Below are 25,407 nucleotides of genomic sequence, written 5' to 3' on the forward strand. Positions count from 1 at the left end.
GAAGACTCTGAAGTCGGTACATTTGTAGAAAAATAACTAGGGTTGGTGAAGATGGGGAAGTAGCCATTACCAGAGGGCCATTTGTGAATAAATTTTGGTCTGTCCAATGGAAAGATCCCCGAAGAAAACCAAATGCCCTGAATCCAGCCCTTCCTCACTACGACCCGTTCCCCAGTAGCTGCCTTCATTCTTCAGACTGTGGGGGCCAAAATTTTGGAAAATCTTGAAGGCCATGTACTCAAACCTACGTATTTCAGGATGAGGACAGAGAAAACAAACGACTTGCAAGACGTCAAGTAGCGGGGTCTTTCCTTAAGCCCGCGCTTCCTGACTTCAGGTCCGGTGCTCCTTTCATTACCCACACCGCTGCGGGCTGGGAAGCGCGGAGCCCCCCGCGTGCCGAGGTTCGCAGGGTCTGCCAGGGGTGAGTCGAAGGCCCCTTCCTCGCCCCGCCCCCACCGCAGCCCCTGTGGAACTCCCCGTTCCGCCCCCTTCCCGCGCCGGGCGGGGTCGCTGCGCCGCCGCTACTCGCGCGCGCGCGGGGTCGCGCGGACGCGGGGAGGGCCGCGAGTGCGGGGAGGTCGCCGGGCCGCCCGCGCCGCCGCCCCTTGCCTGACGCACGGAAGGGCCGGGACGCGATTTGCCGCGAGTGGCTGGAGTAGCCGCCGCCGCCGCCGTCCAGGCCCGCTCCGCCCCCAGCCCGCCTTCCTCCCGCCTCGCCCTCCGCCTCCGTCCGCGCCTCGCTCGCGTCCCCGCGTCCTCCCCACCAACCCCGGAGGTGTCGGCAGCCCGCGCCAGCGCCAGCCAGGTGAGTGTGGCCGCCGCGCGGCCCAGGCGGCCCGGGCGGGAGGAGCGCGCAGGCCCCGCGGCCGGGTGGCGAGCGCGGGCGGGTGGAGGTGGAGGCGGCGGCGGCGGCGGGCCCGGCTTTCTTCCTGGGCGCGGGCCGCGGGGCTGTGGAGCCGCACGGCTGAGGGAGGGGCGCCCGCGCCCCGCTGCCGCCGCCACCGCAGACAAAGCGCCTGAGGTGGGAGCCCCGCGGGTGGCCTCTGCCTCCGCGCTGCCTGCCGGGTGCGGCCGCGGCCCGCAGAGCCCGGGCTGCTCTGGTTTTTACCCCTGAGCGCCCTTGTTCATTTCTGGGTGAAAGGGACCCGCATAATGCAACAGGTTTGGGCGTTAATCCTTATTTTCCATCGGGTCTCGTCCTCCGGGCGTGCAGGCACCACATGCGGCGGCGCCCGGCCCCCGGGCGAGCCCAGCGTCTAGCTCCGGCGGCGGGCTTCTTTGTGTGGCCGGTGACCAGCCTTGCCCGGTGGGTGGGGGACTCCCGTCCGAGGCCCCCGGGCTGCGGGGAGGCTCCTGACTGCCTGCCTCGCGGCTTGGGGCTTGGCTTTCCCCCGGGCCTGCAGGATGTTAACATCCCTCCAGCCTTTGGAGGATTCACAAAGGGAAGGAAGAGAGGGTTGGCAAGGATTTGTCGTTATGTATTTATTTTTTATATGTTAGGTAGACTGATAGTAGAAAAGAGCCGCGGTCTGGCCGGCTCATGAGGGTGCGGGTGGGATTTCACGCTGGGATGCACGGTGGGATGCATGGACTTGATGCTGCTCTGACAGCAAGTGCTTTTCTTGGTGCTTTGACATCTTTCATACACAGATATCAGCCCAGAAGTTGGAAGTGCTGTTGAGGGAGTAACTCTGTAGCAGCTGTTTGGCAGGTCACCTCTTTCTGCACATTTTGTCCGTGCCAAATACACCCGCTACACATCCTGGCAAAGGTTGGCAAACTCTCAAAATTGCCACTCAGAATACCCCCATTTTGGAAAATATTAATCCATATGGTTTTCTTTGGCTTGATTTTGGCTTATTTTCTTAGGTGTGAAAAACTTTTTTCTCCCCCCCCCCCCCGCCCCCGCAAGGAAGAATACATAACAAAGAACAATTTATTTTTGTTCACATACCTTGGTCATGCTGTTACCTAGTTGGTGTCATTGGTATGCTATTTTAGTATAACAATACTAAATGGAAGGAAAATATCTTTTGCTTTGAGCAATAAAATGCTTCTTTGTTCTAGAACCAGGAAGCTTTTATACATAATTTCTGTGGACAAAAGTTGGTGACTGTCTTTACCCCATGACCCAATACATGAAAAAATTCCCAAATGACTTAGAAAGCATTACACAACTCTATAGATTTGTTTTTCTATCCCAAACTTGAGGAAATCATTTTGCTTTGTATTTAATCAAGTAATCTAGACGAAATTTAATCTTAAAATTTGGGCCTTACTCTATAAATTCCCCAACATTAGGGAATGAATTGATTACTTTTAGAGTTTGTTGAGCATTGTAAGCCCTGAAAATAATAATAGGAAAGAGTAGTGGAGATAGGAGCTGGTGGTGGATTTAGCAAAGTGACCGCAGATTGGAGCATGGAATGTGGTAGCGGTTGCAAAGTTCCACCTACTTGGGTTTTAGTTGATCAGTGGGTAAGGCCATATCTGAAAAGTAGATGTCCACTAATTAAAAAAGCAGGAAAGAGTGTTACATTCTGGCCTATTTTTTTTTTTCCCCTCGGTGTACTCTGTAAAGACTCCTTGAAGCTCTTTCTAGTCCTTAAAAACAAACTTCCTATTAACAGGGACTTTTCTTTTGAAGAAATAAAATTATACCAAATTAATCTGATCCATAGAAAGTTTCTCTAACATAATTAGTAGTTTTACTTTACCCAAAATACCATTCATCCTGGTAACATCTAACTTCAAAGAGCTTTTATAGCTGTTACAGACTATAGGAACAACCTCTTGAGAAAAGTAGCATTTTGACTAATGAAAAGGAGCAGAAACTTACATTTCTATAATAATTTTTTTTATTGAGGTATGATTCATATACTGTAGAATTCACTCTTATAACATGTACAGTTCAGTGGTTTTAGTATATTTACAGGGTAGTGCAAACATCACCAGTTCAAGAACATTTCCATCATGCTGAAAAGAAACCCTGATACCCATTTACCTGTCACTCTCATTCCTCCTCCCCTGCACTTGGCAACCACTGATATAATTTCTGTCCAGAGATTTGCCTGTTCTGGACATTTCACATAAATGGAATCATACAAATATATGGCCCTTTGTGTCTTACTTAGCATAGTAGTTTTAGGGTTCATCCATATTATGCATGTATCACTACTTCATTCCTTTTTATGGCTGAATAATCTTTCTTATATTGATATGCCACATTTTGATTATCCTTTCATCAGTTGATGGACATTTGGGTTCTTTCCACTTTCTGGCTATCATGAGTAATGCTGCTACGAACACTTATTTACAAGTTTTTGTGTGGACATATGTTTTCAGTTCTCTTGGGCGTATACTTAGGTGTGGTATTGCTGGGTCGTATGATAACTCTGTTTAACTTCTTGAGGAATTGCCAAACTATTTTCCATAGCTGCTGTAGCATTTTACATTTCCACTAGCAAAGTATGAGGGTTCCATTTTCTCCAGTACTTGTTAATGTTGTCTTCTTGATGATAGGCATCCTGGTGGGTGTGAAGCGGTATCTCATTGTGGTTTTCATTTGCATTTCCCCAGGGTCTAATGATGTTGAGTATGTTTTCATGTTCTTATTGGTCATTTGTTTATCTTCTTCAGAAAAATGTCTAATTTATAATAGTTTCTAACTTTATGTTTTCACATGTATTTTCTCATTTTGTCTTTGAAATAATTCTATAAGTTAGGTTTATTCCTATTTTACTTCTGGGAAGCTAAGGTGCAAAGAGGTTAAATAATTTGCTTGTTTTTTAACCTTACAGAGTTAGTAGGGTTTGAATATAAACTCAGGTCTTCTAACTGTGCTTCCTGCATTCTTTTCACCTCAAAAGGCATAAAGAAGTTAAATTGTGTTTGCAAATTTACTTGGCTAATTATTGACAAAGTGGGGGAAAATAAAAAGCAGACCAAACAACGAAAAGCAGGTGGCCATACTGCCTCATATTCACCAGACTTTGTTATTCTTTTTAAAATAAATTCTTTGTTTTCTCCTATCCTAATAAGGTAGATATGCTTTTCATATTTCCTCTAGGGAAGTAGTCAGAACGATTAAACCTAGTAACATACCTTCTTGGTAGCATAGCTAGCTAATCCTAGAACCCACTCTTCACTGAGACATTGTGTTTTATATTACCCTGCAGCTTCCATGTTCTTTATTTTCCCACTAATTTATTCCCTTTATCTTAAAATAATTGAATAATTTCACATTTTTCATAAACATTAAAATTCCGAATGAAACTGAAATTAACTTTTATTTTTGAGTAGGGCAGTTTGCCAGTTTTCATTTTGAAGTGCAGGATTACTAAGGTACATATTTCAGTTTTTATGTGGAAGTCTGTATCAGACATAGGTATGCAAAATTATCAGCTCCTTAGAGGGTAGGTAGAGGCCATATGGTAGTTATTCATCTTTGCATGTCCATTGTCCAACATAGTGCCCAGCACGCTGAATACAAATGAATTTTTTTAACACCCCCCCAAGAAAACCCAGTAAAAATTATCTGTTACTCTTTTTTAGAAGAAAGGCAGTACAAATTCCAGAAAAAGAGTATTTCTTACCCTGACACATGACCTAAAAAAAAAATAAATGATAAAAATTAGAACTTAATTTAAAATTCAACACTCTATCTTATGGAAGGAAGTAACTGTTTTTCCATCCTGTGTTTTAAAAAAATAGGCTGTAGACAGGGCGCCTCGGTGGCGCAGTTGGTTAAGAGTCCAACTCTTGGTTTTGGCTCAGGTCGTGATCCTCAGGGTCGTGAGATGCAGCCCTGCTTTGGGCTCCATGCTCAGCTGCTTAAGACTCTCTCTCTCTAACCCTCTGCCTCTCCCCCTGCGCACACACGCTCTCTCTGTCTCTCTCTCAAATAAATAAATCTTTGAAAAAAAAATAGGCTCTAGGGATGCCTGGCTGGCTCTGTTGGTAGAGCATGTGACTCTTGATCTCGGGGTCGTGAATTCAAGCCCCTTGTTGGGGGTAGAGTTTACTTAAAAAAATAAAAGTACCTGGTGGCTGGCACAAGTGCTTATTAGCTCAGTGCCCATACTTAGGAGCTACACCCTGAATGTTTGTTAAATAAATGAATGTCCAATGAGTGAATAAAAGGATTAGTTTTCATTGTAACAAATAGTGGAGATAACAGCAAATGAGTATTTAGGCTGTGCTTTTCATTTGTATATTTTAATAGCAAACATGATACATATTCATTATAAAAATTCAAATAATATGTGGGTATATTCAATACAAGCTGAAAATCTCCCTTTACTTCTTGTCCCCTTCCCTTCCTTCACGCCCAAGATCATTCCTGTCCCAGGTAACCATTATTAAGTTTAGGGTTTATATTTCCATCTGTATCTTTGATTTATGTGTACATATGTATAAATATGCATTTACATATCCGACCATACTTATATACATACATTCACAGTGGTTTTTCCTTTACAGATGGGATCATACTATACATTTCCTTTGTTTTTAACTTAAATGTATTAAGACTTTAGCATTTATAGTCACAAATGATAAATGTAATATTTATTATTGTTGCCTGGTTTTGGTATCAGGATTAAGCCAGCCTCTAAGAATGAATTGGGAAATACTCCTTTTTTCCCCCTGTGTTCTAGAATAGTGTCAAAATGTCTGCCCTATAAGCATTTATTAGAAATTCCTGATAACCTTGGGGGAGGGATGAGATCTGACGCAACCTTTCAAATTTTTCCTTTTTTTATTTATTCTATCAAGTTTTGGTTCTTATTTTCCATTACATTTTTGGTGAAAGAATCCTTCCACACACGCAAACACACACTTCCCTTCCCCCAGCTCTGATGAGTAAGTTGAGAAAAGCAAATGATTAGCTGGATCAGTGGATGCAGGAGTATATGTACTTTTCTCTTAGAGTGATCCAGGGTAAAGCCCTACACTTACTAGTTGTATAACCTTAGACAAGTTACTTATCCTCTTCAAACTTTTTTTTCTTTTCTGTGAAATGTAATAATCCCTACCTCATTAGAGTCTCGAAAGTATTAAATGAGATGTGAGCTAATATGTGAAAAACCTCAGTGGCTGTATCTAATAAAAATTTACAAATCTGTAATACTAAACTGTAACATGCTATACAAATGTAAATTTGAAGTTATCATTAATTGTTTTAGCCAATGAAGAACAAATTTAAGGAGAAGGAATGGTGGAGCTAGCATGGTTTCCACTAATAAATTAGAAGGATCTAGGGGCGCCTGGGTGGCTCAGTCGGTTAAGCATCTGACTCTTGGGTTCAGCTTAGGTCATGATCTCAGGATCTTGCGATTGAGCCCCGTGTTGGGGCCATGGGGCAGGCAGGCTACAGCTCAGCAGGGAGTCTGCTTGAGATTCTCTCCCTCTCCCTCTGCCCCCCCCCAAATAAATAAATCTTGAAAAAAAAGAGAAGGCTCTATAAAAATTTCCAGGCCATTTAGAATTTGATTTGGTAGACCGTGATTTGTAAATACTTGGCACGGTTTTGAGGCAGCTTAGTAGGGAAAAGTAATGGTGTAATCACACTTGATTTAATCATGCCTTATCACTTACTAACTTTGTGACTTTGGACAAGTTAATAATTTCTCTCAAAATGGGATAAATACACTCACTTTATAGGGTAGTATTAGGAAAGAGATTAGTATAGCGTTCAGCATCTAACAGGTGTTCAAACTGTTAATTTTTTTCTTTGTATGACCATCTGTGACAAACATGAGGTGTTGGGTTCTGCTATTTGAATGCTGCTTGGTGTACTGGAAAAAACATTAGGCCCTTAGAGTTTTAGCCTGTGTTTCACAATTACTAGCCATTGGCTTTGGACAAGTCTGCTCAGCTGTTTCCTTACCTATAAAAAAACAGCAGAAAAACTAACACATATTGAGCATCTATTTTATATGCATTTAGTAGGGAGTTTACAAATCTTAACCTCATTTAATCCTTCCAGTAATTCTATCAAATAGAGATGATGGTCGTTTCCCATCTTAACAGATGAAACAAAGGTGCAGGAATTGGATTTTCTGACATCCATTTGAAGGTACTCCCCACCCTCCACGCCTGTCCATGTTCTTTCACTTGGTACAGCTATCCTCTCTTGGGGATGATAGGGTGTGCCCCTGTGTACAGAGAATTCCAAATGAGGAGCATACTGCAAACTGAAATACCAAATGTATTAAAAAAAATTTCGACTAGTATAGGATGAGACTACTTATTTATTAATGATTTCCATTAATAAAATACAAATATAGGATGGTTAATGTATCCTAATGCCTATACTTGAGAGTAGTAATTTAAGTTTTTTAATACTTGTGTTGTTCGTAATCATTTTACCTAAATAATTCATTAGGCTTCATTGCATTTCCAATTTGACCAGGTAAGGGAGAAGGGGTAGGTAATGGTCATACAGGGAACTATAAGCCTGTTTGATAGTGGTGTGTGTGTGTGTGTGCGTGTGTGTGTGTATGGAAGAGCTGGGAAATAGAGTTCTCTGGCAGTTTGGCATTTACAGAAACTACAGATTCTTGGAAAGAAGTAGAGAAAATCTGCATTATAATTCATTGTCTACTTGCAGAGTCATTTAAAAAATGAACCTGCCTTTGTCAGCTGGTTTATAAAGAGCTATTGATTATGTTCTTGAAAGGTAGTAATACTGTATTTCCTTTGATAGGGGTTGCCAAAGCTTTTGCTGTGAGTTTCATTTTATTTGATCAGAGTCAGTGATATTGATTTGGCTTTTTTGTTAGCTTTGTGCTAGGGATATGCAAAAAAAAAATGCTGTTGGGACATTACAAATTAAATTGTGACTGAATAACAGTATAGAAATTCTGTCTGTTGAAGCTTCAGTTATCATTTCTATTCTATTTGGTAGGAGTGGGAATTCCTATTAGAGAATTTTTATCAGAGTAGGTTTGAATTGTGTTATGTAAATTCTCACTCATACTGAATGCTTCTTTTTGGCAGAACCCAGTACAAAGTGTCATGAGCTATATGTAAGTGTTAGAAAATATGGTTCTTGTCTTCAAAGAGTTTATACTTAGGGAGGCACTGAAGGAAGAAACAAAGTAAAAGGACAAAGTGAGTTCTTAAAGCTTGTGTGCCTGCTCTTTGTAAAATCAATTTTGCTGCATTGCGCTTTGGTAAGATACCATAGGTATCTCCTGATGGGCACTATCACAAACATCCAAATTCTTTGAAAACTGGTAGTATATCTTGTATATCTTGTTCATTCTATAGTGTTCTCTTTGTTTTATAAAAATTACTCTTTGGTCTGAGTACACAGAATAGTTCCTCTTCTGAGTACTTTTCTGTTTTATCTCCTGGACTGTGGACTGGGTTTTCCTTTTTTGTGATGGCTACTAGAAAGCCAAAGCCAGATTTGTGGCCCACTCCAGAGCAGGCATAGTGATTTTATGCTGTACATTTATTTTGGTCTTTCTCGTGGCACGGTTTTTGGTGTTTTCTTTATTCTTTTTCCTATTATTTTTTTAAATTTGTTAACTTTTTATAGTTCATGTATTCTTGTAAGTCTTATTAATCATTTTCAGAGCAAAATAGTGGTGTATACAAAAATAAATATACATGAAATTCATGGAGGAACATATCAAGGTAAACAGATTAATATAGTAGAGACCAGATGTGGCAAATAGGTTTTATTCATGGGCTAGCTTTGATTGATGGTGGCTTTGTGGAACATTACATTAAGGAGTAGTTGGAGGCAGTGTGCAGATTTAGTGGGAAAGACCACTGTGATCACTGAGCAGTGTTGTTATGGGTGTAGGAGTGGTGATGGCACAGGTGCCTGTATTTGCCATCCCTTTTATAGAAAAAACACACAGAATGCTGAATAGCACAATAGGTAGGTAGCTTTTTAAGTTTAGAGCTAGGTTTGGCTGGGAGAGATGTAGATTTGAGGAACAAGTTGGTAAATTGTTGAAGTTGGCAGTCAGATTGGTTCATCTAGAATAAAATGTCTTCAGTGCATTAAGGAAAAATTAGGTTGTTGGAAAAAGTGAGGAAGGGAATGTGATAGTCTTAACAGTTAGATGGAGGTGATTAGACTTTTTTATCTCCTAAAATTCTAATTAATTCCTTATATTATTTCCAGTGGTTTTGCTTTAGGTCAGGTCTTTGTTATCCTTTTCATTTTAAAAGTTATTTTTTGAGTAGCTAATACATTCATATATTTCAAAATTAAAAAGGTACCAAAAGACACATTAAAAAGTCTTCCTTTTATTCCTGTTTCTCAACTACTGAGTTTTCTCCTCCACTGAGTCAACCCGTGTTACCAGATTTGGATCATTACAGAAATATTTTATGTATACATTTGTGTTTTCCTGTCCATTTTACACAAATAAATATTTCTGTACCTATGTATGTAACTGCTTCTTCCATACTATATACAGTATTCTGCACCTTACATTTTTCATTCTTAGACATTTTTTTCATATCAATACACAAAGAATTTTATTCTTTTTAAAAAATAAACCTTTTGGGGCACCTGGGTGGCACAGTTGGTTAAGCCTCCCACTCTTAGTTTCAGCTCAGGTCGTGATCTCAGGGTTGTGGGATCGAGCCCTGAGTCAGGCTCCATGCTCAGCTCAGGGTCTGCTTAGAACTCTCTCTCCCTCTCCTTCTGCCCCTCCCCATGCCCATCTCCACCCCCCCCCAGCTCTCTTTCTCTAAAATAAATAAATCTTAAAAAAAAAATAAACCTTTTGCTTTGGAATAATTTTAGATTTACAGGAAAGTTGCACAAAATAGTACAGAAAGTTCCTATATATACCTCACCCAGTTTCAGTTTCCTCAAATGTTACTATCTTACTGTGGTGCATTTGTCAAAATGGGAAACTGAACATCAGTACATTATTAACTATACTGTAGACTTTATATGGGTATCACCAGTTCTTCCATTAATGTCTTCTTTCTGTTCCAGGATTTCATCCAGAATACCACATTGCATTTAGTTATCTTGTCTCCCTAGTCTCCTCTGACAGTTTCTCCCTTTTTTTTTTGAGGAGTGCTGGTCAGATATTCTATAGAATATCTCTCAACTTGGGTTTGTCTGATGTTTTTCTCATGATTAGAATGGGGCTATAGCTTTCTGGGAATAAGACAGAAAGTTGAGTTGCCCTTCTCATCATGTCATGTGAGGGAGTACTTGATATTTCCTTGACATCTTGTGATGTTAACCTGGTTAACCTGGTTAACCTTGGTTAAGGTAGTGTTTGCCAGTTTTCTTCAATGTAGTGTTACTGTTTTTCCCTTTCTGTACTTCATTTTTCAAAGTGAGTCACTGAGTTCAATCTACCTTCAAAATTGGAGGGAGAAGTAAAGGACTTTTTTTTTTAAAAATGTAATACCCCTGATGGGGGGCCTGGCTGACTCTGGGAAGAGCATGCGACTCTTGATCTTAGGGTGGTGAGTTCCAGCTCCACAGTGGGTGTAGAGATTAAAATGTAATACTCCGGGGACACCTGGGTGGCTCAGTCAGTGAAGCGTCTGCCTTCAGCTCAGGTCATGATCCCAGGGTCCTGGGATCAAGTCATGCATCGGGCTCCTTGCTCAGCGGGGAGTCTGCTTCTTCCTCTGCTGCTGCTCCCCCTGTTTGTGCTTCCCCCCCCGACAAATAAATAAATAAAATCTTTAAAAAAAATAAAATGTAGTATTCCTTAAGATGGATGTACCATATATTTTATTTTATTCAGCTATTTTCCTATTGATCTATATTTAGATGATTTAACATATCAGTTAAGAAAGCAGGCTCCAGACCTAACACTACCTAGGTTCAAATCTTGGCTCTACATTAGTTATGTGATCTTGGGCTACTTTTACTTGGCCCCTCAGTTTCTTCATCTGTAAAATGGGGGTGTTAATAGCACCCTACCTTATAGGATTGTTGGGAGGATTTAATGAGAAAATATGTAAGTGCTTAAAACAGTGTCTCACGTTATATTAAGTGCTAGATAAGTGTTTGCTATTATTCACTTTTTTGTCCTTACAATAATACTGCAATGAATAAGTTTGTATATGTTATTTCATACACAGTGGTGGGGCAGGTAGGTATACCATAAGATACATTTCTAGAAATGGTTGCTTGCCTTTGTAATTTTGATAGCTACTGCCAAATTTGCCTTCCATAGAGGTTTTAGCATTTTGCATATTCATCAAAGATATATGAGAGCATCTGTGTTTCTGTATCCATGTTACCAAATTATTTGATCTTTGCCATTCGATTGGTGCCTACTTTTATTATGAATTAATTTGAGCATCTTTTTATTGAGCCATTTAAGAGTTTAGATTTTGATGATGCTTGTGAAGTAACCTGGGCTTCATCTGCTGGAAAGTGATAAAAAATGTTGGGGAAAATAATTACAATAACTAGATAAGGAATAGTTTGGATCTAGGCAAGATTAACACTATAGTTCTATGGTTGCAAGAAGTGGGTCACTAAGTTTCTGGCCTCTCTTTTGATGTGATAGTGTGGTGTCTTGGTAATTGTTTTTTAAAAAGTTTTTTTTTTTTTTAAGATTTTTTTATTTATTCGAGGGGTGGGGAGAGCATAAAGGGAGAAGCAGCCTCCCTGCTGACAAGGGTAATTTATATTCTTTTTCTTCTGGTTCAGAGATTATTTCCTCTGTCCCCACCATTCTGCCTTGAGTCCATCTGAAGAGATTTTTCATTCAGTTACTGTATCTTTTAGTTCAAAAGTTTCCATCTGGTTCTTATATCTTCTCTTTGTTTGCTGAGATTTTGTTTGTTGATGCTAGTTTTTCGTTTGTTTCAAGCATGTTCATAATTGCTCATTGATATATTTTTATTATGGCTGCTTTAAAATCTTTATCAGATAATTAATTCTAACAGCTTTCTATGTGGTTTTCCCTTACATACGGGGATGGCAGGTACTGGAGGATGAGGGCTTGTTCTCAGATGAAAGTCTGGGATCCCTTCTTGGCTATCTGTGACACCACCCTGCTTTGGGGTTCTAGGTCCATTTCGTTATATACTCCTGAGGGTGGACGTCTAGCCTCTTTACTCAGGCTTTGCTGACATGGGTAAGAGTGGGGTCACTTTTTTGTGTGGTGTTTTGTGTGGTGTTTAGCTAGAGTAGTGCAGTTATTATCTAAAAGTTTTGTATCTTGCTAGACTGCCCTTTCCTCGTCTTTTTGACTGAAAAGAGCAAGCCTTTGTTGGGGCCTTTTTAATTTTGATCTGTTGGTGTTTGCAGGTAGCCAGCATTTTAGCTCCAGCCGTGAGATACATGAAGACAAAAGAAAACCCAGGTAATTCACCACTGAGTTGTTCCTCAGGTCCTGAGGTCCCTAGCCAGTCTGTCTTCCTCTCTCCACCTTTCACAGACTTCTTAGGTTTGTTTTATGTATAAGGGTTTTCAGTTGTACCTAGTGGGAGGAATGAGACAAATACTCCCATCTTGTCAGAAGTGGAACACCGTGTCATTCTTTTTTAGTTAGTCCAACAGGGACAGACAAATGAGTCTGTCATTCAGAGACTTCTCAGTCTGTACACAGTTTTAGCTTTTCTTCCATATGTAACTATTCCTATTAGTCTCCATCGCACTGAACTTCCTACTCTGTTCTGTACGGATTCTACACTTGTACTGTCTTTATATCGTGGCCTTGATCAATTTATGCTTCTGCCTGAAATGCCCCAGTTCTTCCTCTCAAGGTATTTCCTATAACCTTGTAACTTGCAGGCTATTAGGTATTTGACTCATCAACTATTCTGGAGAATTTGGACCTAGAATTACTGTAAAATACTGAAATAATATATTTGTATTATAGTAGCCCCATATTCCTTCTAAAATAATCATCGTTTTAATTGTTAAAAATATCTGCATCACCAGCAAATGTTAGTGGAGGACCTCCTTTTTGTTGAGTAATGGACTTAAGCGTTGTCATACTGCTAGATTAATTTAAAGGCAAATTAGTTGAATGATAGTTCTTTAAGAATAAAATGTTGTTAGTCCTAAATGATACCTTAATATTTTATTCTGTTAATAATTATGGAGTCTTGACTAATGGTTCTGAATTCTAATTGCACATTATAGTCAGCTGGGGAGCTTTGAAACAGTTCCTATGCCTAGGTTCAAACCCTAGAGATTCTGATTCAGTTGACCTGGAGTGGATATTGTTTTGAAAGTTCCCCAAGTGATTCTAATATGTAGCCAGATTGAGAACCACAGGTCTAGAATGATACTATCAAAAAATACAAGTGAGCATCAGTGGTTTCAGTCACTTTTAAGGTTCTATTCTGGAATGCTTCCAGCTGTGCAGTTTTGAACTTTGTCTTTCTGTGTTTTTACCTTAGCGGACTTTTAAAAACCTTATTGCCCTATTGTACATCCTACAAATGACTCACCCTTGTGATTGTAGTATAAAGCATTGTATGAAATATGATCTGATTTGCAAAGGGAAGACATTTTATGAAAAAAGTATTTCTTTAGATAACTTAAAATTTCTAAAAAATTATTGATTTTTTTTTTTTACAAGAGGTTGTAGGGACACTGCAGATAATACAACATTCTATTATATAGTCTATTTAAATAGATTGTTAATTTATAGTACTAATCTGACTTTGAGTATTATTTATTTATTGTAAAGATTTTATTTATTTATTTGACAGAGAGACACAGCGAGAGAGGGAACACAAGCAGGGGGAGTGGGAGAGGGAGAAGCAGGCTTCCCGCCGAGCAGGGAGCCCAACTCGGGGCTCGATCCCAGGACCCTGGGACCATGACCTGAGCCGAAGGCAGACGCTTAACGACTGAGCCACCCAGGCGCCCCTGAGTATTTATTTTTTGTCAAGCACTGAGATTCACAGTAAAAATATAGTACCTTAACTAGTTGTAAAAAAGGAATGTGCTACTAGAGCAATCAGACATTGGCAGTGATTAGTAAATGTGGCACTCTTAAATGTCTTATGATAAATTTGGTAGACATGTAGCATCTAAGTGGTTAGTGTATTTAACTTAAGAGGTTGAGGGGACTTTAAGTTTCAATAATAAAAGGAGTTAGGGCTAAGGAAAAAACACAAGTTAGAGGAAGAAAGAAAAAAGAGGTCAGTTAATAGAGAACACTAGAGAAAAAAATAGGATCAAAGACAAGAATTCAATTAACTTTTATGACAACAAAGCCTTTCCTCTGAGGAAGAAGAAATTAGGCGCTCCAGTTTGTTCTTTATTTTTGGGACACTTAGTTTGCTTTGTTATGTATGACCTTTATTAGCAAGATACACAAAGAATTATAAGATGACACTGACTTTGTTCTATAGTTAGTAATTTGCTAATAAATTTCTAGTTTTATATAGAAACTTGCATGACTGTGAGGGGACTATTTCAAGAGCTGTAGTTTATATTAAGAAAATTTTAATGCATTATGGTGAGAATGTTATTGGATTATTGTCAAATTACTTGTTAGATTTTCTGTTTTTCTAAATATAGTGTATGCTGTAGGTATGTTTTATTTAATATATATTTTTATGGAATATAAGAATTTTGAAGGAATTTAATTCATGATCATAGGACTTTTTTTTTTAAAGATGTTATTTACTTATTAGAGAGAGAGAGAATGCACATGCGCATGAGCAAGGGTAGAGCAGAGAGGGATGAGCAGACTTCCACGCTCAACGTGGAGCCTGATGAGGGGCTCGATCCCACTACCTTGAGATCATGACCTGAACTGAAATCAAGAGTCGGATGCCCAACCCACTGAGCCACCTAGGTGCCTCATGATCATAGGACTCTTGAGGGAAGGTCAGGAAAGGCATTCGTTTTCAGTATACCAACACTTTCCTATGGGTGTATTAGTGTCGTTATACTTACAGAATCATTTCAAAACTTGTTGCCATGGTTGTATCTGTACTTCTAGTAGGCAAGAGAGGTAGCAACCTGCGTGGACTCTTGTCTTTGGTGAACAGTTGTAGAGGAAGTCTCTACAGACATTGAGGGGAGATTTTGAAGTACCGTTTATTGCTACTGAAAGTAGGCCTTTTGCCATATTTGGCACACATATCTGATTATCAGTGCTTATTCTGGAAAATAATCGCCTTCCTTATTCCTAAAGAAAATAAACTAAATCTTAATGAAAATTACCACTTAAAATATCTTCAAACTAATTCAGCCATTTCTCTTATACTCACTGAGTTCCTTCTATGCTCCACACACTGTGCTTGTTGTTTGTAGGGAAAGGGTAAACGTCAAAGGAAAGTAAAATTGGCCCAGTGTCTGAACTTCTGGAGCATATACTTTTAATAACAGATGCTAAATTTTGTGCTTGGAAATATAGGCTATGGAAGAAACATGTAGGAAAGGCCGGGTAAGCAAAGGTCAGATCATGCTTGGTCCTCATAATGCTAAGACAGAGAGTGACTATTAGAAAAACCAGAAGGTTTTTATCAAGACCCGAAGGAGATAGCAAGGATGTCAACAACAGTACTAATTTCTGTAGTTATGACTTTGCATATTTGTATGTGACAGCATTTTTTTCATGGAAGCTTTAACATGGATTATTATGTCATTAGGAGTTTGAGCATCTCTCTCTTAAAATTAGAAAGTGGTTTCATTTATCCCTGTAATGTGTATACTGTAAAGGAGTGCAAGTGTAACATTTGTAGTATTTTTTTTTAAACTTCTTTGTGATAGATTATATAATCAGTTTAGTTTTAGATCGAGAAAATAAGATTAAGAAGTTTTTAGATTTTTTATGGGGTTGAATTTAAATCAGGAGTTACTGCTTTTAAAGTACTTTGGCCAAGGGCGCGTGGGTGGCTCAGTCATTAAGCATCTGCCTTCGGCTCAGGTCATGATCCCAGGGTCCTGGGATCGAGTCCCACATTGGGCTCCCTACTCGGCGGAAAACCTGCTTCTCCCTCTCCCACTCCCCCTGCTTGTGTTCCTGCTTGTGTTCCTGCTCTCGCTGTCTCCCTCTGTCAAATAAATAAATAAATAAAATCTTTAAAAAAAAAAATAAAGTACTTTGGCCAAAAGGGTGATTCTTTAATTATTAGAAAGTAAAATTACTTTTGGTTTCCTATTATTTCATTTACATAAATTTACTTTAGTTTCAGTTCATGATTTAAAGACCTATGAACAACAAAGTGTTCTTAATCATCAAACTATAGAAAACAAAAATTCTAAAAAACTACATCAGGTTATTAGTTTTGCAGAGATAAATGGAAAAAAAATCCCCATACATCTAGGGCTTGTTCTAATTTATATTAAATAGCAAGCAAAAGCACATGTCATCTCCGCTGTGAAATATTTATTAGTTTTATGATTACTTTTTTATTTTCTCGGCTTTTACTTCACAACATATAGATTGAGGCTTTTTTAACTTTTTTTTTTAACCCTGTATTCTCATATTGTGTGTATTTGTATATGTAATTACTCATGTTAATAAACACTGTTTGAGGACCTGTTGTATTCTAAATTAATTCAACAAATGAGCATAACTTAATCCCGTCTGTCTGTCACTGAGTCCCCATTCACCCTAGAATGGGAGATAGTTATACTGTGTGATAAGATAATAGAGATGGAGGAAGATAAAATAGTAACACTAAGAAGGGAGAGAATGGTTACTTATCGTCACATTGAGTGTTGTGTCAGGGAAGCTTTCACAGACTAGGTGGAGCTAAGGTAAGATTTAAAGAATAAATGGGCATTTCTTTGACTAGATAGAGAAGGGTATTTCAGCAGAGAGAGCTGCATATGCTAGAGCACTAACAATGAAACAGCATCACAAGTTCAGAGAACTGCACTTGGTTTCTTGCTGATGAAAAGGACATTAGGTGGAGAGAGTCACGAGTATGATCTGGAAAGACTTAAGGCTGGCAGAAGAGTTGGCCTTGGAGGACTGTTCAGGATTTTCTAATAGAGTAATGAGGTGGTTAATTTTGCAAGTGTGCGAAAGACGAGATTCTGAAGTAGTGAAATCTTTCGGAGGTTATATAGTAATTGAACCAATAGCGCTGTTGAAGAGAAGAGGGTAGAGTTGGCAGGTTATGTGGCCATTTGTATAGAGGGTATAGGAAAAGAATAACTTAAACGTCTCTCTTTGGTTTTTGGTTTTGGTTTTTATATTAATGTGTGTGTGGGTGCACACATGTTGGGGAATGATGTAGGAAGACTTACTATCAAATACTTAGTTTTACCCAGTTTTTAAATTTTGAAATAACTTCAGGGGCGCCTGGGTGGCTCAGTCGTTAAGCGTCTGCCTTTGGCTCCAGTCATGGTCCCAGGGTCCTGGGATCGAGCCCCACATTGGGCTCCCTGCTCGGTGGGAGGCCTGCTTCTCCCTCTCCCACTCCCCCTGCTTGTGTTCCCTCTCTCACTATGTCTCTATCTGTCAGATAAATAAATAAAATCTTTAAAAATAAATAAATTTTGAAATAACTTCAGACATACAGAAAAACTGCAAAATAATTCAAAGAATTCTGTGTACTCTTTAGCCCAAATTCACCAAATGTTGACTTTTTATCACATTTGCTTTTTATAAAGCAATGAATATATATTTTTTCTGAGCCATTTGAGAGCAATTGCAGATATTATGTCCTTTTACCCCTCAGTACTTCAGAGTGCACGCCCAAAAACCAAGGATATTTTCTTATATAACCACAGTACTGTAATCAAAATCAGGAAATTAACATTGATACAACAGTCTACTGGTTTTATTCAAATTTTGCTGAATTTTATAACTTCCTTTTGAGTAAATAAGAAACTTTTTTTTTTCCTGGCATAGGTTCCAGTCTAGGATCGTGTATTATTTTCACATGTCATACCTTTTAGATCTTTAATTTAGAACACTTCCTTGGTCTTTCTCTGTGTTTCACGATAGGACATTTTTGAAGAATATATGTCAGTTGTTTTGTAGAAATATTGCACCATTTGGATCTTTCTGATGTTTCCTCTTGATTAGATTTAGGTTATACAGTTTTGGCTGGAATACTACAGAAGTGTATCTGTATATCTTATCTGGAGGCCCATGGTATTGTCGTTCCATTACTGGTGATATAAATTATCATGTGGATATGGTGGTGTCTTCCATGTTTCCCCACTGTAAACTTACTCCCCCCCCCCTTTGTAACTAATAAGTATCTTTAGGGGAGACGCCTTGAGAATCTCTAAATATTTTATTTTTCATAAATTTTTTACCCATGAGTTTTACCATACAATGATAATTCTTACCTGAATTATTCTGTGTCCTTCTGACATGTACCTATAAATCTTGGAGCACTTTATATTCTGGCAACAAGATTTTCCAGAGTCATCTTATATTTTCTCTACCTGGCCTTGGAATATGCCATTTTTTCAAGGATTCCTGATTTTTTTAATGGGAATAGCATTTAGAAATCGTGATCCAGGCACCTGTGCTCATTGCTACTGAGATGTTATTGATTTTAGGACTTTGTATTAGGGCTCTCCAGAGAAACAGAACCAGTAGGACATATGCATAAGGAGATTTATCATAAAAAATTGGCTCATGTGACTGGAGGCTTAAGGCCTAGCCTGCTGAGTAGGGTGGCTGTCTCTGGAGACCAAGGGAGAAGGATGATCCAGTTCAAAAGCCATCAGGCAAGAAGAGCTGATGTTGCAGATTAAGTCCGAAGGCAGTCTATTAGGGAATTCTGTCCTGTTAGGGAAGGGCCAGTCTATTTGTTTTATTCAGGCCTTCAGCTGATTGGATGAGGTCACCCACAACACAGAGGGCAATCTGCTTTATGATTAAAATGTTAATCTCGTCAAAAACAACCTTGCAGAAACATTCAGAATAATATTTAATCAAATAGCTGGGCACTCTGTGGCCTAGTCAAATTGACACATAAAATTAATCATCAGAACCTTCTCAGTGGACAGAGCTAAGGAACATGTACACACACCTCTATATCTAAATGTTTTAAAAGCTGTGATTACATATTAATTTTTTGTATTCCAGCCATCATTATGGGGTTCATTCTAGACTCCCTCCCCCCTTCCGTATTTGTAACTCCATTTGACAGTGAGAAGTCTGACTCTCATTACTTATTTATTTGCTCAATCCCAGAAAACACAGAAAGTAATTCAGAATTGCTAATCCTTAACACTGTAAAACCAAACAAACTCATTTATTGGAGTTCAGTATTTATTTACAGTTTTGTTTTGTTTTGTTTACAGCCTGAGAAGAGTATGTAGTAAAAATACTATGTTCGGAAGTTATTTGGGTTAGTTCTTCCCCTCCTTCCCCCATTTAGTGTAGTATGTTTGTCATTTGAAATACTATTAGAGACTTTTTTTTCTTTTTGATTTCTATTTTGGGGTTTATTTTTCCTCTCATCCTTGTTGATCTTGTTATATTTTTTTGAGTATGTGAAACATTAGCATGGTTCCAAAAGTCAGAACTACACAGAATCATCTCTTCTCCTTTTGAACCTCCCATGTTTGGCACCCAATCTCCCGTTTTCTGTAGGCAACTACTCTAGTTTCTCATTTATCCTTTGTTTCTCTTTGCACAGAATGAACAGATAAATGTATATATTCTTTTTTCTCTTTATTACATAAGAAGTAACACACTGCAGACCTTATTTTGCACTACTTTTTTCACTTAACAGTGTGTGCTGCGTATCCATGTTATTTCATAGAGATCTTCATTCTTTTTTAGAGCTACATAGTACTCCATTGTGTGGATATATCAATTCTTTATTAAACTGTTACCTCTGGGGGTGCCTGGGTGGCTCAGTCGTTAAGCGTCTGCCTTCCGCTCTGGTCATGATCCCAGGGTCTTGGGATTGAGCCCCGCATCGGGCTCCCTGTTCGGCGGGAAGCCTGCTTCTTCCTCTCCCACTCCCCCTGCTTGTGTTCCCTCTCTTGCTGTGTATCTCTCTGTCAAATAAACATGTCTTTTAAAAAAATTAACTATTACCTCTGGACGTGCAGGTTGTTTGCAATTGTATTTTCCAATTCTGTATGTACTGTAGTGAATAATCTTGTGTAACGTATTTTTATATTTTTGAAAGCATCTCTTTCCCCTTACTCTTTATTTTGCATATTTGTGCTTTCTCTTTTTTTTTCTGGATTAATCTTGTCTATTTTCTTAATTTAAAAATTCCCCAAGATTTCAATTTATGAAATAGATATACTTTTTTTTTCTAATTCTCTGCCTCATTAATTCTTTTTTTATCTACCATTTCCATCCTTGTGTTTTCCTTTGGTTTACTGTGTTCATTTTGAACTAGGAACTTACTGTTTTTACTGTTGATATAAATGTTCACAGTTTCAGATTTTCCTCTTTTCAGTGCATTAGATGTATCATTTCATATTATTTTTTGAAAATCTAATTTTGGTTTTACTCAAGAATTGTTTAGTAGTAGAAACTTTTAAAATTCTGTGTGTGTGTTTTTTTAAGATTTTATTTACTTATTTGAAAGAGAGAGACACAGTGAGAGAGGGAACACAAGCAGGGGGAGTGGGAGAGGGAGAAGCAGGCTTCCCGCCGAGCAGGGAGTCCGATGCGGGGCTCGATCCCTCATGACCTGAGCCGAAGGCAGACGGTTAATGACTGAGCCCCCCAGGCGCCCCAGAAAGTTTTGAAATTTTGAATTTAATACCCTGATTGTTTTTGGTTTTGTTAGTAATGTCCAATTTTTTTTTTTTTAAGATTTTATTTATTTATTTGACAGAGAGAGACACAGTGAGAGAGGGAACACAAGCAGGGGCAGTGGGAGAGGGAGAAGCAGGTTTCCCGCTGAGCGGGGAGCCCAATGTGGGGCTCTATCCCAGGACCCTGGGATCATGACCTGAGCTGAAGGCAGACGCTTAATGACTGAGCCATCCAGGCGCCCCAGTAATGTCCAGTTTTATTAGAATTGTGATCAGTGTTTATATCATGAAATATACGTTGCTTTCTTTAAGACCTACAATAGGATCACTTTTTTTTTTTTTTTTGGTGGTCAGTATTCATGTCCACTTCAGAAGGAGGTAGAGTTTTTATTATCAGGCTGTAAAATTTGATACATACCTGTAAGAGCTACCTTATTTATGTTATATAAGTTGTTTATATTCTCAGTAATTGTTATATTTTAAGTTAACTTCCTGTGTGTGTGTGTTCTCATATATTATTAAGGTGGTTTTTCTGTATCTTTGTGTGCCTGTAGTTTCAGCTTTGTAAAGGAAGTTGTTTTTTTTTTTTTAAAGATTTTATTTATTCATTTGACAGAGAGAGACAGAGTGAGAGAGGAAACACAAGTGGGGGAGTGGGAGAGGGAGAAGCAGACTTCCCGCGGAGCAGGGAGCCCGCCGCGGGGCTTGATCCCAGGACTCTGGGATCATGACTGAGCTGAAGGCAGATGCTTAATGACCGAGCCACCCAGGTGCCCAGGGAAGTTTTTTTTTTATTATTATTATGTTAATCACCATGCATTACATCATTAGTTTTTGATGTGGTGTTCCACGATTCAGTGTTGCGTAGAACACCCAGTGCTCCATGTAGAACGTGCCCTCCTTAATACCCATCAAGGGCTAATCGATCCCCCCACCCCCCTCCCTTCTAGAACCCTCAGTTTGTTTCTCAGAATCCATTGTCTCTCATGGTTCGTCTCCCCCTCCAATCTATCCCTCTTCATTCTTCCCCTCCTGCTATCTTCTTCATCTTGTTTTTTTAACATATAATGTATTATTTGTTTCAGAGGTACAGGTCTCTGATTCATCAGTCTTACACAATTCACAGCACTCACCATAGCACGTACCCTCCCCAATGTCTATCACCCAGCCACCCCATCCTTCCCACCCCCACCACTCCAACAACCCTATTTGTTTCCTGAGATTAAGAATTCCTCATATCAGTGAGGTCATATGATATATGTCTTTCTCTGATTGATTTATTTCGCTCAGCATAATACCCTCCAGTTCCATCCATGTCGTTGCAAATGGCAAGATTTCATTCCTCCTGATGGCTGCATAATATTCCATTGTATATATATACCACATCTTCTTTATCCATTCATCTGTCGATGGACATCTTGGCTCTTTCCACAGTCAGTTAAACGTCCGACTTTTGGTTTCAGCTCAGGTTGTGGGATTGAGCCCCATATAGGGCTCTGCACTCAGTGTGGAGTCTGTTTGAGATTCTTTCCCTCTGCTCCTCCCCTCTGCTTGCGCTCTCTCTCTCTCTCAAATAAATAAATGAAATCTTAAAGAAAGAAAGAAATATTTGCTAGCAAAAAAAACTTCTTTTTGACTGTCTAGAGGAATCCGAGAGTTTCCTCTATGGTTCTTTCGTGAATTTTACAGGTCAGATAAATCTGCTCAGTGAGATGTGGGTGCTAGAATCAGGAGCCATCTAAATATTGCAAGAAAGAGCTAGGAGCTAGAAAGTATAGATATCTTAAAAGTGAGAAAGTGAGTTAGTTGGAAGAGGAGATAATGGTGAATATTATAATAAAAGTGAAGATATAATTCAGAAAGTGGAAAAATGTTCATGTTATATTTAGTGATTTTTTTCCCAAGTGTTGAAATATAATGAAAACTCACTTAGGCTCTAAAGATAGTAAAGTTAAATAAGCCAGTTCTAAAAGCCAGAAGTTAGAATGGGTTGTAGCATAAAGAAGGCTTTATAAAGTGCCTCTCTCCATTCATGATCCTGATGGGCCAGGTCCCAAGATGTTTCAGTAAAGGTTCCTGAACTATGTAATTTAATATTCTGCTCAAAGTAAATGCATGCTCTATTCATAGTGCTTTGTCAAGTTTAAGATTACGTAAGCTTGTTTTCTTACTCTTTCTCTTGTTTCCTAATTATTCTGCCCAGTGACTCCTAAATGAGAAAGCCATGGTGGGATCAGGAGAAGTGAGTTAATTCAGCAAATATTGTGCATTGGTCAAATCCAACACATACTTTAGATTTCAGAAATAACCTTTTTGGTTCTTTTGACTATGTAGCTAAAATAAATTGTTATTAAATTTGGAACTGTGCTTTTCATTGTTGAAATGTGTTACATGCGAAACCTATGGACTCTGTTATAGGGTTAAACAATATGATATTTAATATCATATTAAAGATCTGCCTGTCTTTGACCAGCCACTGCTGTTCACACATTACAGTGAATGCCTATTGTGGACATACGCTTTTCTTAGTAATTTATTCACTTAAAAAAGAGTATGATAGGGTGATGGTGGTAGAGGGAGGGGGAGACTGCTGAGGAAATGACCCCAGTCACAAAGTAAGAAAGACCTGAAGAGACCAGGAACAAAAGTTCTCCAGTGCCAACAAAGCAGCAGAAGCAAGGATTCTGCTTTCCTGCCTGCTTTTATCTTCTGGTTCTGCGGGTCTCCTTCTCTTCAGCAGTTTTACATGAGGATCAAATACTCAGATCTTTCTCCATAAAGGGTTTTAGAATATGATGATGAATATGTGAATATTTTAAGATTATGTGTAGTCTATTTTCTGTGTCGTCTTGATTTTGAAATGAAATATTGCTAAATGCAAAAATTTTTTAAAGGATTGTAGCTTCCTCTTTTTACGGTATTGGCATGTTAAATTGAGTCTTTTTAATTTTATTGTAGGCATTTTCAGACATACAAAAACAGAGAATAGTAAAATGAACCACTGTTTATGTATCCTCTGCTTTCAACAGTTATCAACACATGGCCAGTTTTGTTCCATGTATGCCCCCCCATTATTGACATAAATCCCAGACATATTTCATTTGCAAATATTGAAGTATGTTATTAGAAGAGATTCTTTTTTTTTCTTTTTTTAAAGAATTTATTTATTTGAGAGAATGAGAGACAGAGAGCACAAGAGGGAGGAGGGTCAGAGGGAGAAGCAGACTCCCCGCTGAGCAGGGAACCTGATGTGGGACTCGACCCGGGACTCCAGGATCATGACCTGAGCCAAAGGCAGTCGCTTAACCAACTGAGCCACCCAGGCACCCTTAGAAGAGATTCTTAGCAAATATAACCTTCATGTCATTATATTTTAAAAATGAGCAGTTCTGTTTGAGAGCTGTTAAAGACCTTTATTCATATTATAATAAAGGTTACTACATTAAACAAGAGCATGAGAAGTAATGTACTTAGGCCTTGGACCCAGCCTTAGGTTTAAATGCTAGTTTTGCTATTTGTGAGCTACATGACTTTGGGCAGGGTAACCTCTCTTCATCTCACTAAGCCTAGTTTCCTCAGTTGTTAAATGGTGAAAACACTACTTCTAACAGGGTTGTTGTGAGTTAGAAATGAAGCAATGAATGCAAAGTGATTAGGATACTGCTTTACAGAACATTCTAGTAATGTTACTCATTGTTATTTTTATTTGAAGGTATAAGGAAATACATAGGCAACTAATTTAAGATTCTACCTTTCAGGATAGGTGTTATTTTAAAGTGACTTGCATTCAATTTTAAGCCTTTGATATTTAGGGACTACAGAAGTGTCTTAGTATTGGTTTTGTTCAAAGGCACATTTTATACTTTTCTCAAAAGCAGTCTTGATTTGTTTTAAAACATGATACCATTGAAAGGAATAATTATTTAACCTTTAATCAAACCTTGGATGTCTTTATGTGTGTTGGTATGAAAACTTTGAGATACCCTAAGAGGTAAGACATTAATTTATAAATCTCTCCTTGTAGGTTAAAAGTAAAAAGCAAATCTCAGTCCCCTTTTTAGTACCAATTTATTTAGGGTGATAGGAAGTTTGGGTATCTGTGAACATAAAAGTGGTATCAATATTATTGCTTATACTCTTCTTTCTTCTCTCTGTTTAATCCACTTAATCTTTATTCTTACTGTTTGACCCAGCCAGAATATACAGTGTTGAACAAAATTTGTCTCTGCAGCTAAAATTCTTTCATAGCAATGTGTTTTATTTATAGTGGAAGTTGGGGATAAATTGCTCAGCATATTCAATTCATTTTACAGACTTCCTAGAACATACTGCTTACCTATTTAGTATTTATTTTTTAATACTTAAACTGTGTATTATTTTCATCCAGATTTCCCTAATCTACAAAATGGGCAATTCTGTTTATGTTTTAAGTTATTTTTTGACAGCTTTATTGAGATAAAATTTACATGCCATAGAATTCATCCATTTTAAGTGTACAGTTCAGTGATTTTTTTTTTTGTAGATTTGTGGAATTATCACCACAATTTGATTTTACACTTTCATCTGTGAAGAAAGAATCCTCATGCCCATTACCAGTAATTCCCCATACTTACTCCAGCCCTAGGCAACCACTAATTTACTTTTCTGTCTCTATGAATTTGCCAACTTTGGATATTTCATATAAATGGAATCAGGTAATATATGACCTTTTGTGTTTGGCTTCTTTCACTTAGTATATTTTTAAGGTTCATTTATGTTATACCATGTATATTACTTTA

At 38.6% G+C, this 25,407-nt stretch overlaps 1 protein-coding gene across 2 annotated transcripts in view; it reads left to right on the top strand.

Moving 5' to 3' along the window:
* The first annotated feature begins 726 nt into the window (after window positions 1–726).
* The window catches only part of SESTD1 (SEC14 and spectrin domain containing 1), a 135,184-nt gene continuing 110,503 nt past the window's right edge, over window positions 727–25,407 (top strand). The window contains exons 1-2 of one of the 2 annotated variants that reach the window (XM_028121188.1): window positions 729–808; window positions 12,269–12,323. The gene's annotated coding sequence lies outside the window, so the exon portion shown is untranslated. Of the gene's footprint in view, window positions 809–12,268; window positions 12,324–25,407 lie in introns of both variants that reach the window. The other variant, XM_028121210.2, reaches the window with a different exon arrangement.

Source organism: Eumetopias jubatus, unplaced genomic scaffold (assembly GCF_037043125.1).
Source record: "Eumetopias jubatus isolate StellerSeaLion01/CBP00866 unplaced genomic scaffold, mEumJub1_p1.0 scaffold_3, whole genome shotgun sequence".
NCBI lineage: Eukaryota > Metazoa > Chordata > Mammalia > Carnivora > Otariidae > Eumetopias > Eumetopias jubatus.